The 18,084-nt window shown below is 47.0% G+C and overlaps 1 long non-coding RNA gene across 1 annotated transcript in view; it reads right to left on the bottom strand.

Annotated features, from left to right (window-relative positions):
• Positions 1 to 207: 207 nt before the first annotated feature.
• LOC134897129 (uncharacterized) overlaps positions 208 to 18,084 on the bottom strand; it is a 41,882-nt gene continuing 24,005 nt past the window's right edge. The window contains exons 2-3 of the long non-coding RNA XR_010172080.1: positions 973 to 1,125; positions 208 to 473 (exon numbers count right to left, since the gene is read on the bottom strand). This is a non-coding gene — a long non-coding RNA (uncharacterized LOC134897129). The remainder of the gene's footprint in view (positions 474 to 972; positions 1,126 to 18,084) is intronic.

Raw genomic sequence — 18,084 nt, 5'->3', positions numbered from 1 at the left:
TCTCTAAGCAGCTCTTTATGAGAGCCACCTAGAATTGCACCCTTCTCGGCCGGGCACAAAAATCTAACTGGAGTCTGGAGGAGGGTCATAGGGGGAGGAGCCAGTACACACCACCTGACCTGTAAAAGCTTTACTTTTGTGCCCTGTCTCCTGCGGAGCCGCTATTCCCCATGGTCCTTTCAGGAACCCCAGCATCCACTTAGGACGATAGAGAAATTGGGGTTGCCTACGCAAACAATCTAAGTTATTTGTTTGCTGGGTGGACCAGCTGTCCCAAAATGCCTGTTCTTGAGACTTTGGTATTTGTGTGGTAGTGCTTCTGTCCTGTTGAGGTGTCTGTTGAGTGGGCGGAGTTGCAAAATGTGTTGTTGGTTGATCAGGTGGTGGTATTGCTGTAAGATTGTGTGTGAATGTTTCCTCATTGTCAGATTTCTGCACTTGGCCTGGCTGACTTGGCTGAAGAATGGTATCCCCTGAAATGAGAGACCAGTTGTAAGTATAATTGGAATACTTAATGAAGAATATCATATGTGTTATGTTTACTAGTGCTACAAATTTGTTATTGTTTTGTTTTCTTTATGGTCATTAACTTATTACCTAATGTAATAACTTTGTTTGGTGGCTTTGGCCAACATATGCACCTCCAATCTTTTATACTAAGTGTTTTGAGGCCATAATGGTAATTTAGTTAGCTGCTGATTTTTTCCGCAAAAATGTGGTCACTAAGTTGCTTCCGTAAACTCAGAAAATACAATGGTGTCTTATAAATAATATTGGCTTTCTATTTAATCTGGAATATAGCACATATTAATCCCTTCTAGAAGGTGCAACATAAATGACAAGTTTAATGTGATTGGTTTATAAGACCAACATCCTATCTTAAGTAGCAAACAAATCTTAGCGTATGTTTGTATTATGGTAAAGTGTGTATGTGAAAACATGTATGATGTGTGATTATGTAAATCAACTTACCAGGCAAGTGTGACGAAAGCGGTGACAAGGGCAGCGGACTGTCGAGGAGTTGCTGTGGTGGCACGTCTGAGACCTGCGATATGCTTCGACGTGGTGGTCTGGAAGACACACCTAGACTGCGCTTCTGCTGTGGCAATACGTGTGTGGATGGTCCTTTAAAATAAAATTTTAGAATTATTATTGGGTCAAAATTGATGTTAATGTACTTACCAGCATCAGCAGCATCCTCTGCTTCACTAGGAGCTGATGTTAGGCATATTGTAGAATTTAAGTTTCACAAAACAACAAATAATAAGAAAAAATTAGACTTTTTATACTTCTACATAACATAATTTCGAATGTAAGCTCTCACAAGCAGGGTCCTCTTCCCTCATGTGCTTTTACATCTCTTAACTTATCTTCTTTACAATACTCCCTTTGATGGCACCAAATCCTTAGGTTTCCGCCACCTTGATACTTATTTCTGTGCTGTTTACTGACGCAGCTATGTTTATATACCCTGTACTTGTTCAATATTGTATTGAACTGTAAGACACTGTCTTTATGTTTAGCATATTTGTTTACTCTGTAATTGGGCGCAGAGGATCCCATGTGGTGCCATATAAATAATGGATAATACAGGTTGAGTATCCCTTATCCAAAATGCTTGGGACCAGAGGTATTTTGGATATCGGATTTTTCCGTATTTTGGAATAATTACATACCATAATGAGATATCATGGTGATGGGACCTAAGTCTAAGCACAGAATGCATTTGTGTTTCATATACACCTTATACACACAGCCTGAAGTCAATTTTAGCCAATATTTTTTATAACTTTGTGCATTAAACAAAGTGTGTCTACATTCACACAATTCATTTATGTTTCATATACACCTTACACACACAGCCTGAAGGTCATTTAATACAATATTTTTAATAACTTTGTGTATTAAACAAAGTTTGTGTACATTGAGCCATCAAAAAACAAAGGTTTCACTATTTAGCTCTCAAAAAATTCCATATTTCGGAATATTTGGATATGGGATACTCAACCTGTATTAATTAAACAAATGACCATAACCATGTATTACACAAATCACCACCTCTCTTTCATTTGACTAAAATACAATGCTGAATTAAACCCAGTATGTTAGGAAAACTATTTATGCACAATACCCACATGACATAATAAATATTGGTGTGCATGAATCTACTACAAAAGCCATGTCAAATATTTTAAACTCTCACAACAATATACAGTGGGGCAAAAAAGTATTTGGACAGCCACCGATTGTGCAAGTTGACCCGCGGAAAAATATGAGAGAGGTCTGTAATTTCCATCATTGGTACACTTTAACTGTGTGAGACAGAATCTGAAAACAAAAAACAGGAAATCACATTGTCTGTTTTTTAAACAATTTATTTGTATATTCTTGTGGAAAAATAAGATTTTAAACCTACCGGTAAATCTATTTCTCCTAGTCCGTAGAGGATGCTGGGGACTCCGTAAGGACCATGGGGTATAGACGGGCTCCGCAGGAGATAGGGCACCTAAAAAGAACTTTGACTATGGGTGTGCACTGGCTTATCCCTCTATGCCCCTCCTCCAGTCCTCAGTTAGAGAACTGTGCCCAGAGGAGATGGACAATACAAGGCAGGATTTTGCAATCCAAGGGCAAGATTCATACCAGCCCACACCAATCATACCATGTAACCTGGAACATACATAACCAGTTAACAGTATGAACAAACGACAGTAACGGTCCAAGACCTATTCCAACTGTAACATAACCCTTATGTAAGCAACAACTATATACAAGTCTTGCAGAGTTTCCGCACTGGGACGGGCGCCCAGCATCCTCTACGGACTAGGAGAAATAGATTTACCGGTAGGTTTAAAATCTTATTTTCTCTTACATCCTAGAGGATGCTGGGGACTCCGTAAGGACCATGGGGTTTATACCAAAGCATCCAATCGGGCGGGAGAGTGCGGATGACTCTGCAGCACCGACTGAGCAAACGCTAGGTCCTCATCAGCCAGGGTATCAAACTTGTAGAATTTAGCAAAAGTGTTTGACCCCGACCACGTCGCCGCTCGGCAAAGTTGTAAAGCCGAGACGCCTCGGGCAGCCGCCCAAGAAGAGCCTACCTTCCTAGTGGAATGGGCCTTAACCGAATTTGGTACCGGCAATCCAGCCGTAGAGTGAGCCTGCTGAATCGTATTACAGATCCAGCGAGCAATAGTCTGCTTTGAAGCAGGAGCGCCAATCTTATTGGCCGCATACAGGACAAACAGAGCCTCTGTTTTCCTAATTTTAGCCGTCCTGGCTACATAAATTTTTAAGGCCCTGACTACATCCAGGGATCTGGAATCCTCCAGGTCACCAGTAGCCACAGGCACCACAATAGGTTGATTCATATGGAACGACGAAACCACTTTAGGCAAAAATTGCGGACGTGTCCTCAATTCAGCTCGATCCACATGAAAAATCAAGTAGGGGCTCTTGTGTGACAAAGCCGCCAATTCTGACACTCGCCTTGCTGATGCTAAGGTCAACAACATTACCACCTTCCAGGTAAGAAATTTAAATTCAACCTTGTTAAGCGGTTCAAACCAGTGTAATTTTAGGAACTGCAACACCACGTTCAGGTCCCATGGTGCCACTGGAGGCACAAAAGGGGGCTGAATATGCAGCACTCCCTTTACAAACGTCTGGACTTCTGGAAGAGAAGCCAATTCCTTCTGAAAGAAAATCGAGAGGGACGAAATCTGTACCTTAACCGAGCCTAATTTCAGGCCCATATCCACTCCTGTCTGTAGGAAGTGGAGAAGACGACCCAAATGAAAACTTCCGTAGGTGCATTCTTGGTCTCACACCAAGACACATACTTTCGCCAGATACGGTGATAATATTTTATCGTCACCTCCTTCCTAGCCTTTATTAAAGTAGGGATGACCTCTTCCGGAATCCCCTTTTTTGCTAGGATTCGGCGTTCAACCGCCATGCCGTCAAACGTAACCGCGGTAAGTCTTGAAATACACAGGGCCCCTGCTGCAACAGGTCTTCCCTCAGGGGAAGAGGCCAGGGGTCTCCTGTGAGCATCTCTGGTAGATCAGAGTACCAAGCCCTTCGAGGCCAGTCTGGGACAACGAGTATCGTCTGTACTCTTCTTCGTCTTATGATCCTCAACACTTTCGTGATGAAGGGAAGAGGAGGGAACACGTAGACCGATTCGAACACCCACGGTGTTACCAGTGCGTCTACTGCTACTGCCTGAGGGTCCCGAGACCTGGCGCAATACCTCCAAAGTTTTTTTGTTTTTTTGTTGAGGCGTGACGCCATCATGTCTATTTGAGGAGTTCCCCAAAGACGTGTTACGTCTGCAAAGACTTCATGATGAAGTCCCCACTCTCCTGGATGGAGATCGTGTCTGCTGAGGAAGTCTGCTTCCCAGTTGTCCACTCCCGGAATGAAGACAGCCGACAGAGCGCTTACATGATTTTCCGCCCAGCGAAGGATCCTTGTGGCTTCCGCCATTGCGACTCTGCTTCTTGTCCCGCCTTGGTGGTTCACATGAGCCACTGCTGTGACATTGTCTGATTGAATCAGAACCGGAAGGTTTTGAAGAAAACTCTCCGCTTGTCGAAGGCCGTTGTAAATGGCCCTGAGTTCCAACACATTGATGTATAGACAGGACTCCTGGTCTGACCAAAGACCCTGAAAAGTCTTTCCCTGTGTGACCGCTCCCCATCCTCGGAGGCTCGCATCCGTGGTAACCAGGATCCAGTCCTGAATCCCGAACCGGCGACCCTCCAGCAGGTGGGACACTCTGGTTCCTGGGGACAGAGTTATTTTCCGACGTAAATGCAGATGGGACCCGGACCACTTGTCCAGAAGGTCCCATTGAAAAGTCCTTGCATGGAACCTTCCGAAGGGAATGGCCTCGTAGGCCGCCACCATTTTCCCCAGAACTCGAGTGCATTGGTGAACTGACACCCTTTTCGGTTTTAGCAGGTTTCTGACCATGTTCTGGATGTCTTGGGCTTTCTCTATTGGGAGGAAGACATTCATTTGTTCCGTATCCAGTATCATACCTAGGAACGGTAGACGAGTTGTCGGAATCAACTGTGACTTCGGTAGATTTAGAATCCAACAGTGTTGCTGGAGCACTCTCAGAGAGAGCGCCACACTGCTCAGTAATTTCTCTCTTGATCTCGCTTTTATCAGGAGATCGTCCAAGTATGGGATAATTGTGACTTCATGCTTGCGCAGGACCACCATCATTTCCGCCATTATCTTGGTGAAAATCCTCGGGGCCGTGGAAAGTCCAAACGGCAACGTCTGAAATTGATAATGACAATCCTGTACAGCGAATCTCAGGTATTCCTGATGGGGGGCATATATGGGGACATGAAGGTACGCATCCTTTATGTCCAGAGACACCATAAACTCCCCCTCCTCCATGTTGGCTATTATCGCTCTGAGTGATTCCATTTTGAATTTGAATCTTTTTATGTACAGATTTAGGGATTTCAGATTCAAAATCGGTCTGACCGATCCGTCCGGTTTCGGGACCACAAATAAGGTTGAGCAGTAACCTCTTCCCTGCTGGTGCAGGGGAACCTTGATTATCACTTGCTGTATACACAGCGTTTGAATTGCAGCTAACACTACATCCCTTTCCGATGTGGAAGCTGGTAGGGCCGACTTGAAAAATCGGAGCGAGGGCACCTCCTCGAATTCCAGTTTGTAACCCTGTGAAACTATTTCCAATACCCAGGGATTCAGGTCCAATCTGACCCAGGCCTGACTGAAAAGTCAAAGACATGCCCCCACCGGTGCGGACTCCCTCAGGGGAGCCCCAGCGTCATGCTGTGGGTTTTGGAGCAGCCGGGGAGGACTTTTGTTCCTGGGCACCTGCCGAAGCAGGTGCTCTCTTGCCTCTGCCCTTACCTCTGATCCCCGACCTCTTTTGGACTTGTGTGACCGAAAGGACTGCATCTGATAAGGTGTTGCTTTCTTTTGCTGTTGGGGAATATATGGTAAAAAATTTGATTTACCTGCTGTAGCTGTGGAAACCAGGTCCGTCAGCCCATCCCCAAACAATACATCACCCTTATAGGGTAGTACTTCCATATGTTTTTTGGAATCCGCATCACCCGTCCACTGGCGAGTCCATAAGGATCTTCTCGCGGAGATAGACATGGCATTGGCCCTAGAAGCTAGCATCCCTCATAAATAAGACTGCGTCTTTTATATGGGCTAGAGTTAGGAATATAGTATCCTTATCCATAGTATCAAATTGATCTGTCAGCTCATCTGTCCAAACAGCAATTGCGCTACACACCCATGCCGACGCAATCGTCGGTCTTAGCACAGCACCCGTATGAGAATAAATACCCTTTAAGGTAGTTTCTTGCCTGCGATCTGCAGGGTCCTTAAGGGCCGCTGTGTCAGCAGACGGTAGCTCCACTTTCTTGGACAAGCGCGTCAGGGCCTTGTCCACAGTGGGGGGTAATTCCCAAATCTCCCTGTCCTGCTTAGGGAAAGGGTATGCCATAAAAATTCTTTTGGGGATCTGCGGTCTCTTATCCGGAGTCTCCCAAGCTTTTCCAAAGAACTCATTTAATTCATGAGATGTGGGAAAATTAATAATCTGTATCTTTTCCTTAAACATGTGTACCCTTGTGTCGGGGACCGAGGGTTCATCCACAATATGCAACACATCCCTTATTGCCACAATCATACACTGAATAGTTTTAGTCACCCTAGGGTGCAATTTTACTTCGTCATAGTCGACACTGGAATCAGAATCCGTGTCGGTAGTAGTGTCTTGTGTTAAGGGACGCTTTTGAGACCCCGACGGGCCCTGTGAGTCGGTCCAATCTGAGGATTGACCGCCTGATGTCCCCCTTAAACCAGCCTTATCAAGCCTTTTATGTAAAGATGCCACACTTGCATGCAACGTATGCCACATATCCATCCAATCTGGAGTCGGCACAACCGACGGGGACACACCACTCATTTGCTCCACCTCCTCCTTGGAGAAGCCTTCCGCCTCAGACATGTCGACACACACGTATCGACACCCCACACACACAGGGAGTTACCTATAAGGGGACAAAACCCCAACCAGGCCCTTAGGAGAGACAGAGAGAGAGTATGCCAGCACACACCCAGCGCTTAAAAACACTGGAATATATGACCAGATAGCGCTGTTATATGTTTATAATTGTAATCTTCACTCACTGCGTCGCCAAAGTGCCCCCCTCCTCCTTTTTCCAACCTGTTAAGCTCAGCAGGGGAGAGAACAGGGAGCCAGCGTTTTCTCATGCAGCCTCTGTGGAGAAAATGGCGCTGGTTAGTGCTGAGGATCAAGCCCCGCCCACCCGACGGCGGGCTTCGGTCCCATCATCATATACTAATAAAATGGCGGGGGTCCGCGGATTTACTGTCCCACAGCCTAATCCATTGTATTTATGGCCAAATTGAGGTTTATTGCTGCCCAGGGCGCCCCCCCCCTGCGCCCTGCATCCTTCAGTGCCTGCTTGTGTGTGTGTGACTGGGAGCAATGGCGCGCAGCTTACCGCTGCGTGCTTACCTCATGAAGATCTGATGTCTTCTGCCGCCTGAAGTCTTTTCCTCAATACTCACCCGGCTTCTATCTTCGGCATCTGTGAGGAGGACGGCGGCGCGGCTCCGGGACGAACCCCAGGTGAGACCTGTGTTCCGACTCCCTCTGGAGCTAATGGTGTCCAGTAGCCTAGAAGCAGTGCCCAACTTTACAAGCCAGCTCTGCTTCTCTCTCCTCGGTCCCACGATGCAGGGAACCTGTTGCCAACAGGACTCCCTGAAAATAAAAAACCTAACAAAATTCTTTTTCCACAGAAAACTCTGGAGAGCTCTCTGCAGTGCACCCATTCTCCTCTGGGCACAAGATCTAACTGAGGTCTGGAGGAGGGGCATAGAGGGAGGAGCCAGTGCACACCCATAGTCAAAGTTCTTTTTAGGTGCCCTATCTCATGCGGAGCCCGTCTATACCCCATGGTCCTTACGGAGTCCCCAGCATCCTCTAGGACGTAAGAGAAAATGGATTGAAGTGGTGAGAGCCTATGTTTGGGAAGACCAGTAAGGAGACTATTACAATAATCAATGCGGGAGATGAGTGCATGGATTAGAGTTTTTGCAGTGTCTTGTGTAAGATAAGGGCGTATTTTGGATATGTTTTTAAGGTGCATGTAACATTATTTAGAGACAGATTGAATGTGTGGAACAAACGACAGTTCAGAGTCAATGATGACACCTAGGCAGCGAGCTTGTGGGGTAGGGTGGATAGTTGCATTGTCAACAGTTATGGCGATATCAGGTTGGTAACTACTCTTAGCTGGTGGGAAAATAATTAATTCTGTTTTGGAAGTGTTAAGTTTGAGGTGGCGAGATGACATCCAAGATGAAATGGCAGATAGGCATCCAGTGACACGAGCCAATGCAGATGGTGATAAATCTGCGGAGGATAGGTAGATTTGATTATCATCAGGGTACAAATGATACTGAAATCCGAAGGAGCTGATTAGTTTACCAAGAGAGGAGGTATAGATTGAGAAAAGCAGCAGAGGACCTAAGACTTTGCCTTGCGGTACTCCAACTGATAGAGGTAGAGAAGAGGAGGTAGAATCAGAGAAGTGAACACTGAAAGATCGATTAGATAGGTATGATGAGAACCAAGTAAGGGCTGTGTCCTGAAGACCTAGGGACTCTAGTGTTTGTATGAGGAGAGAGTGGTCAACAGTGTCAAAAGCAGCAGAGAGATCTCGAAGAATAAGTAGTGTGTAATGGCCTTTTGATCTAGCAGTGACTAGATCATTCACTACTTTGGTCAGTGCCGTCTCTGTGGAGTGTTGAGCACGAACGCCTGACTGAAGTGGGTTCAGTAAGTTGTGGGAGTTAAGAAAGTGTGTAACGCGAGTGTAGGCAAGTCTCTCAAGTAGCTTGGAGGGACTGGGTAGCTGAGAAATGGGACGGTAGTTAGAGAGTGTGTTTGGGTCAGAGTTGTGTTTTTTTAGAATAGGAGTAATCACTGCATGTTTAAACAGAGAAGGAAAGATGCCAGTAGAGAGAGAGAGAGAGATTACAGATTTTAGCTAAGGTTGGGATAAGCACAGGAGACAAACTTTTACTGACCTGTGAGGGTATAGGATCAAGAGGAGAGGTAGTGGAGTAAGAGGATGAAAAGAGTGTTAATACTTCATCTTCACTTGTGGGATCAAATGAAGAGAAAGTGTCAGAGGGTACAGATAGGGAATTGAGCAGGTCACTGGCTGAGTTAGAGCATACCATTCAATCTCGGATTTTATCAATCTTATCCTTGAAGTAGGAAGCAAGTTCTTGTGCACTAATAGTAGCTAGTGGGGGAGGTGAGGGAGGGTAAAGAAGTGATTTAAATGTATTAAAAAGTCGCTTGGGGTTGGTGACATGATAAGAGATGAGAGATTGGAAATATGTTTGTTTGGCAGTGTCCAGGGCCTGACGATAGGAGTGGTAGGTAGTCTTATATGTGAGAAAGTCACTTGGATTCTGAGATTTCCGCCACTGACGTTCTACTTTACATGACAATTTTTGTAGGTGTCTTGTTGATTTAGAGTGCCATGGTTGGCATCTAAGCCTACGTGGAGTGTGATGGGTAGCATTAGAACTGGACCATGAGAAATGGAGGAAGGTGGCCTGGTCTGATGAATACTTTTACGTTATGCAGGTGGCCGGGTGCGTGAGAGTCATTTACCTGAGATGTCACCTGGATGCACTATGGGAAAAAGGCAAGCCGGCGAATGCATTGCAGTGCTCTGAGCAATGTTTGTCTGGGAAACCTTAGGTCCTGACATTCATATGGATGTTACTTTGACACATACCACCTACCTTTACATTGCTGCAGACCAAATACAACCCTTCAAGACAATGATATTCCCTGATGGCAGTGACCTCTTTCATTAGGATAATACACCCTACCATACTACAAAATTTATTCTGGAATCGTTTGAGGAACATGCCAAATACTGTAGTTCAAGGTGTTGACTTGGCCTCCAAATTCCGCAGATCTCAATCCAAATCGAGAATCTGTGGGATATGCTGGAAAAACAAGTCCGAACCATGGAGGCCGCATCTCACAATTTACAGGACTTAAAGGATCTGCTGCTATTGTCTTGGTGCCAGATACCACATACTCCTTCAGAGGTCTCGTGGAGATCAGAGCTGTTTTGTTGGCACAAGGGGCACCTACACAATATTAGGCATGTAGTTTTAAGATTGTGGTGATGGGCATACTAATGTAATAATGTGGTAGGATATACTGTAATAATGTAATAATGTCCAACTCCCTCCTTAACATGTTTGGTCTTACAAGTTCACCACAGTGTGTGGTAAACATATGACATACAGATGTGTCCACTCCTGTACCCACTCATCTCAGGTTATGTAACATAGAGCAGCGTATTGTATCGGGTGCGTGCACCTCTCCAGCACAGACAGCAAAAGCCATGGATGGTTGCAGGCATCATTGCTCCAACTATTAATAAGCTGTAGGGGGAGCCGGCGACAGTTAACGAGCATGAATAGCTCAGAGCTATGCACCCGCTACCCCATTGAATTAGACCCGTATTTGGGGAGTGTTTATGGGAGAGTACCCGCTCCCATAGGAAACAATGGTGCAATCGCAAGCTGCAGCAGGGTATGCTATGCCACGATAAGTGCCATGCTACTAAAAGCAGAGCTGGTTTTCGACTGTGTGGTGCTCAGGGCGAAAGTTTCCTTTGGCTCATTGCCACAGGGTTCATCCTCGTTGCCATGGGGGTTCATGTATCTTCTCCCACCTCCTGCCTGCACCCCAGCTGCTGCAGGCGCCGTGGGCTGCGTGCGTACCCTGCTGCAGCCGACACCATTGAGGGAGACAGTCAGACGCTAGACGTCCCACTTGACCTCTAGCATCTGGAGGATTGTGACCTCTAGCGTCTGACTGTCTCCCTCAGTGTGTCGACTGCAGCAGGGTACGCACACAGCCCATGGCGCCTGCAGCAGGGTGCGCCTGCGCCCACAGGCAGCAGTGCCCTGGGTGCCTGCCCTGCTTGTCTTCACCTAAAACCGCTCCTGACCAGACGACCCATCTGTAGATAGAAGCGGAATAACAGTTGGTGGGAAAAGTGGCTACTGTCAGGATCAGTATGATATACCAACGGTCGGGATGCCGGCCGTCAGTATACCGACAACAGCATCTCGGGCATCAGTATACTGGCAGCGGGGTGAGCGCAAAGAGTCCCCTTGCGAGCGCGCTGCTGGCTTGGTGCCTCGCTGCGCTCGCCACTGGTTCTTCCCATTCTATGGGTGTTGTGAACACCCACGAGCAGTAGCACACGCAGGGGGGGTTTCCGAGTACCTGGAAACCCCCCCCCCCCCTGATGAGCCAAATGTTTATTTGTGAGACGGAGACAGCAGTGTCTCCGTCTCAGCAAAAGCCGCGATCGCAATCGCGACCACGGAGCTACTGCATTGTGCGGCTGCTGCAGCAGCTGTCTCCGTTACACACTACTGCAAGTGAGAGGCTGGCTGCTGGTAGGGGGGCGTGGTGCGGCTTGAGAGGTTAGGGTGCTGAATATGCCAGGAGTGGGCTTAGGACTGGAGGAATGACCATTGTCTGTCTGCTGACTGTCTTTGGGGGGGTAAAGGGGGGTTTGATCTGGTGCTTGTACTGGTATTCGATAATAACTTATGCTCCTTGACCAGAGTCCGGGGATGGGGGGGGGGGGGGGGGGGGGGGGTTATAGCAGGGCAAGCCACCAATTAGCTTTTTTTTTCTTTTTATAACAGACGCCTCTCATTTTCCTTCCCCCTGTACGCTGCACCAATCCCTAAACCCCACCAGAAGCATATGTCAATTATTATAATAATAAGCAGGCTCCTCTGCTCAAACCATCCTGCATTAGGCACCTGGACACCCCCCCCCCCCCCCCCCCTTCCCCGGCCCGCCGTGCTGCCTACAGATGGGTAACTCTGCGTACTGGTCTTTTGCCCCTTCCCCGACGGACCGCTGTCTGCACGTGGGTGACTCGGCCAGGACCCCATCTGGGCTGTGGCACATCCCTGGCCATGCAGCAGGAGAAACAACTTGCCCTACACACAGAGAGCACCAGGTAACTGCTGTCCCCTGCATCGCACAGCTCGTAATGCCAAGTCTTCCTGCTGTGATGATGTACCGGTCTCTCCCGCCATTTCGATGTCTCATTCTCTCCCTCTCGCCATGTCGCTTTCTCTCAACATTCTCTCTCTGCTATGTCTCTCTCGCCAAGTCACCATGTCTCTCTTGCCATGTCTCTTTGTCGTCATGTCTTTCTCTCTCTCTCTCTCGCAATGTCTCTCTCTTTCCATGTGTTTCAATTTCACTCTCTCTCCCTCCATATGTCCCTCTCTTTCTCTTCCTCCCCATTTCTTTCTCTCTCTCTCTCTCTCTCTCTCTCTCTCTCTATGTCTCCTCTGCTCTGATTCTGTGTGCTCTCTCTCTCTCACTGTGCTCATCAGAAATACATACTTGCGAAGGTTCCCTCCATGGAGTAATGACCCCCAAAATATCTGGCAATATGGTGGCACTCGGAGACTTGATATAGTGCAAAAAGGTGCCGTTTATTTCAATGAACATAATCTTTTTCAGGTCTCCGAGTTCTGCCATATATATATATATATATATATACAGACACACACACACACACACACACACACACACACACACACACACGATCCTGATGAAGGGGGATATACCCTCGAAACATTGAATAAACCACAGGTTGTTTGCACTGCTCACAAGACTCCGAGTGCTGCCTCTTTTCATGTATATGTATGTATATATATTAGTGATGAGCGGGTTCGGTTTCTCAGAAAACCGAACCCCCCCGAACTTCACCCTTTTTACATGGGTCCGAGCCATACTCGGATTCTCCCGTATGGCTCGGGTAACCCGAGCGCGCCCGAACGTCATCATCCCGCTGTCGGATTCTCGCGAGATTCGGATTCTATATAAGCAGCCACGCGTCGCCGCCATTTTCACTCGTGCATTGGAAATGTTAGGGAGAGGACATGGCTGGCGTCCTCTCCGTTATTGTTGAACTTGATTGTGCTGTGCACTATTGCTTAATTATGGGGAGGGCTGGGGAGCAGCTGTATATAGGAGGAGTACAGTGCAGAGTTTTGCTGATCAGTGACCACCAGTTATCCGTTCTCTGCCTGAAAAAAACGCTCCATATCTGTGCTCACAGTGTGCTGCATATATCTGTGCTCACACTGCTTAATTGTGGGGACTGGGGAGCAGCTGTATTATATAGCAGGAGTACAGTGCAGAGTTTGCTGACAGTGACCACCAGTATACGTTGTCAGCCTGAAAAACACTCCATATCTGTGCTCAGCGTGCTGCTTTATTGTGGGGACTGGGGACCACCAGTATAATATTATATAGGAGGAGTGCAGTGCAGAGTTTTGCTGACCAGTGACCACCAGTATATAATATATAGCATTACGGTACAGTAGGCCACTGCTGTACCTACCTCTGTGTCGTCATTAAGTATACTGTCCATCTACATTCTATACCTGTGGTGCATTTCAGTTTTGCAGTTTGCTGACACAGTGACCACCAGTATACTATATATAGCAGTACGGAAGGCCACTGCTGTACCTACCTCTGTGTCGTCATTCATTAAGTATACTATCCATCTACATTCTATACCTGTGGTGCATTTTAGTTTGCAGTTTGCTGACACAGTGACCACCAGTATACTATATATAGCAGTACGGAAGGCCACTGCTGTACCTACCTCTGTGTCGTCATTCATTAAGTATACTATCCATCTACATTCTATACCTGTGGTGCATTTTAGTTTTGCAGTTTGCTGACACAGTGACCACCAGTATACTATATATAGCAGTACGGAAGGCCACTGCTGTACCTACCTCTGTGTCGTCATTCATTAAGTATACTATCCATCTACATTCTATACCTGTGGTGCATTTTAGTTTTGCAGTTTGCTGACACAGTGACCACCAGTATACTATATATAGCAGTACGGAAGGCCACTGCTGTACCTACCTCTGTGTCGTCATTCATTAAGTATACTATCCATCTACATTATATACCTGTGGTGCATTTTAGTTTTGCAGTTTGCTGACACAGTGACCACCAGTATACTATATATAGCAGTACGGAAGGCCACTGCTGTACCTACCTCTGTGTCGTCATTCATTAAGTATACTATCCATCTACATTCTATACCTGTGGTGCATTTTAGTTTTGCAGTTTGCTGACACAGTGACCACCAGTATACTATATATAGCAGTACGGAAGGCCACTGCTGTACCTACCTCTGTGTCGTCATTCATTAAGAATACTATCCATCTACATTCTATACCTGTGGTGCATTTTAGTTTTGCAGTTTGCTGACACAGTGACCACCAGTATACTATATATAGCAGTACGGAAGGCCACTGCTGTACCTACCTCTGTGTCGTCATTCATTAAGTATACTATCCATCTACATTCTATACCTGTGGTGCATTTTAGTTTTGCAGTTTGCTGACACAGTGACCACCAGTATACTATATATAGCAGTACGGAAGGCCACTGCTGTACCTACCTCTGTGTCGTCATTCATTAAGTATACTATCCATCTACATTCTATACCTGTGGTGCATTTTAGTTTTGCCGTTTGCTGACACAGTGACCACCAGTATACTATATATAGCAGTACGGAAGGCCACTGCTGTACCTACCTCTGTGTCGTCAAGTATACTATCCATCCATACCTGTGGTGCATTTCAGTTGTGCGCAGTAAATATAGTAGTAGGCCATTGCTATTGATACTGGCATATAATTCCACACATTAAAAAATGGAGAACAAAAATGTGGAGGTTAAAATAGGGAAAGATCAAGATCCACTTCCACCTCGTGCTGAAGCTGCTGCCACTAGTCATGGCCGAGACAATGAAATGCCATCAACGTCGTCTGCCAAGGCCGATGCCCAATGTCATAGTAGAGAGCATGTAAAATCCAAAAAACAAAAGTTCAGTAAAATGACCCAAAAATCAAAATTAAAAGCGTCTGAGGAGAAGCGTAAACTTGCCAATATGCCATTTACGACACGGAGTGGCAAGGAACGGCTGAGGCCCTGGCCTATGTTCATGGCTAGTGGTTCAGCTTCACATGAGGATGGAAGCACTCATCCTCTCGCTAGAAAAATGAAAAGACTTAAGCTGGCAAAAGCACAGCAAAGAACTGTGCGTTCTTCTAAATCACAAATACCCAAGGAGAGTCCAATTGTGTCGGTTGCGATGCCTGACCTTCCCAACACTGGACGGGAAGAGCTTGCACCTTCCACCATTTGCACGCCCCCTGCAAGTGCTGGAAGGAGCACCCGCAGTCCAGTTCCTGATAGTCAAATTGAAGATGTCACTGTTGAAGTACACCAGGATGAGGATATGGGTGTTGCTGGCGCTGGGGAGGAAATTGACAAGGAGGATTCTGATGGTGAGGTGGTTTGTTTAAGTCAGGCACCCGGGGAGACACCTGTTGTCCGTGGGAGGAATATGGCCATTGACATGCCTGGTCAAAATACAAAAAAAAAAATCAGCTCTTCGGTGTGGAATTATTTCAACACAAATGCGGACAACAGGTGTCAAGCCGTGTGTTGCCTTTGTCAAGCTGTAATAAGTAGGGGTAAGGACGTTAACCACCTCGGAACATCGTCCCTTATACGTCACCTGCAGCGCATTCATCATAAGTCAGTGACAAGTTCAAAAACTTTGGGTGACAGCGGAAGCAGTCCACTGACCACTAAATCCCTTCCTCTTGTAACCAAGCTCCTGCAAACCACACCACCAACTCCCTCAGTGTCAATTTCCTCCTTACCCAGGAAAGCCAATAGTCCTGCAGGCCATGTCACTGGCAAGTCTGACGAGTCCTCTTCTGCCTGGGATTCCTCCGATGCATCCTTGAGTGTAACACCTACTGCTGCTGGCGCTGCTGTTGTAGCTGCTGGGAGTCGATCGTCATCCCAGAGGGGAAGTCGGAAGACCACTTGTACTACTTCCAGTAAGCAATTGACTGTCCAACAGTCCTTTGCGAGGAAGATGAAATATCACAGCAGTCATCCTGCTGCAAAGCAGATAACTCAGGCCTTGGCAGCCTGGGCGGTGAGAAACGTGGTTCCGGTATCCACCGTTAATTCAGAGCCAACTAGAGACTTGATTGAGGTACTGTGTCCCCGGTACCAAATACCATCTAGGTTCCATTTCTCTAGGCAGGCGATACCGAAAATGTACACAGACCTCAGAAAAACTCACCAGTGTCCTAAAAAATGCAGTTGTACCCAATGTCCACATAACCACGGACATGTGGACAAGTGGAGCAGGGCAGACTCAGGACTATATGACTGTGACAGCCCACTGGGTAGATGTATTGCCTCCTGCAGCAAGAACAGCAGCGGAGGCACCAGTAGCAGCATCTTGCAAACGCCAACTCGTTCCTAGGCAGGCTACGCTTTGTATCACCGCTTTCCAGAATAGGCACACAGCTGACAACCTCTTACGGCAACTGAGGAAGATCATCGCAGAATGGCTTACCCCAATTGGACTCTCCTGGGGATTTGTGACATCGGACAACGCCAGCTATATTGTGCGCGCATTACATCTGGGCAAATTCCAGCACGTCCCATGTTTTGCACATACCTTGAATTTGGTGGTGCAGAATTATTTAAAAAACGACAGGGGCGTGCAAGAGATGCTGTCGGTGGCCCAAAGAATTGCGGGCCACTTTCGGCATTCAGCCAACGCGTACAGAAGACTGGAGCACCACCAAACATTCCTGAACCTGCCCTGCCATCATCTGAAGCAAGAGGTGGTAACGAGGTGGAATTCAACCCTCTATATGCTTTAGAGGATGGAGGAGCAGCAAAAGGCCATTCAAGCCTATACATCTGCCCACGATATAGGAAAAGGAGGGGGAATGCACCTGACTCAAGCGCAGTGGAGAATGATTTCAACGTTGTGCAAGGTTCTGCAACCCTTTGAACTTGCCACACGTGAAGTCAGTTCAGACACTGCCAGCCTGAGTCAGGTCATTCCCCTCATCAGGCTTTTGCAGAAGAAGCTGGAGACATTGAAGGAGGAGCTAAAACAGAGCGATTCCGCTAGGCATGTGGGACTTGTAGATGGAGCCCTTAATTCGCTTAACCAGGATTCACGGGTGGTCAATCTGTTGAAATCAGAGCACTACATTTTGGCCACCGTGCTCGATCCTAGATTTAAAACCTACGTTGTATCTCTCTTTCCGGCAGACACAAGTCTGCAGAGGTTCAAAGACCTGCTGGTGAGAAAATTGTCAAGTCAAGCGGAACGTGACCCGTCAACATCTCCTCCTTCTCATTCTCCCGCAACTGGGGGTGCGAGGAAAAGGCTAAGAATTCCGAGCCCACCCGCTGGCGGTGATGCAGGGCAGTCTGGAGCGAGTGCTGACATCTGGTCCGGACTGAAGGACCTACCAACGATTACTGACATGTCGTCTACTGTCACTGCATATGACTCTCTCACCATTGAAAGAATGGTGGAGGATTATATGAGTGACCGCATCCAAGTAGGCACGTCAGACAGTCCGTACGTACACTGGCAGGAAAAAGAGGCAATTTGGAGGCCCTTGCACAAACTGGCTTTATTCTACCTAAGTTGCCCTCCCTCCAGTGTGTACTCCGAAAGAGTGTTTAGTGCAGCCGCTCACCTTGTCAGCAATCGGCGTACGAGGTTACTTCCAGAAAATGTGGAGAAGATGATGTTCATCAAAATGAATTATAATCAATTCCTCCGTGGAGACATTCACCAGCAGCAATTGCCTCCACAAAGTACACAGGGACCTGAGATGGTGGATTCCAGTGGGGACGAATTAATAATCTGTGAGGAGGGGGATGTACACAGTGAAAGGGGTGAGGAATCGGAGGATGATGATGAGGTGGACATCTTGCCTCTGTAGAGCCAGTTTGTGCAAGGAGATATTGATTGCTTCTTTTTTTGGTGGGGGCCCAAACCAACCAGTCATTTCAGTCACAGTCGTGT

The sequence above is a fragment of the Pseudophryne corroboree genome, chromosome 1 (assembly GCF_028390025.1).
Source record: "Pseudophryne corroboree isolate aPseCor3 chromosome 1, aPseCor3.hap2, whole genome shotgun sequence".
NCBI lineage: Eukaryota > Metazoa > Chordata > Amphibia > Anura > Myobatrachidae > Pseudophryne > Pseudophryne corroboree.
Note: the sequence above shows the minus strand (reverse complement) of the source record. Positions and strands in the feature narration are given on the sequence as shown.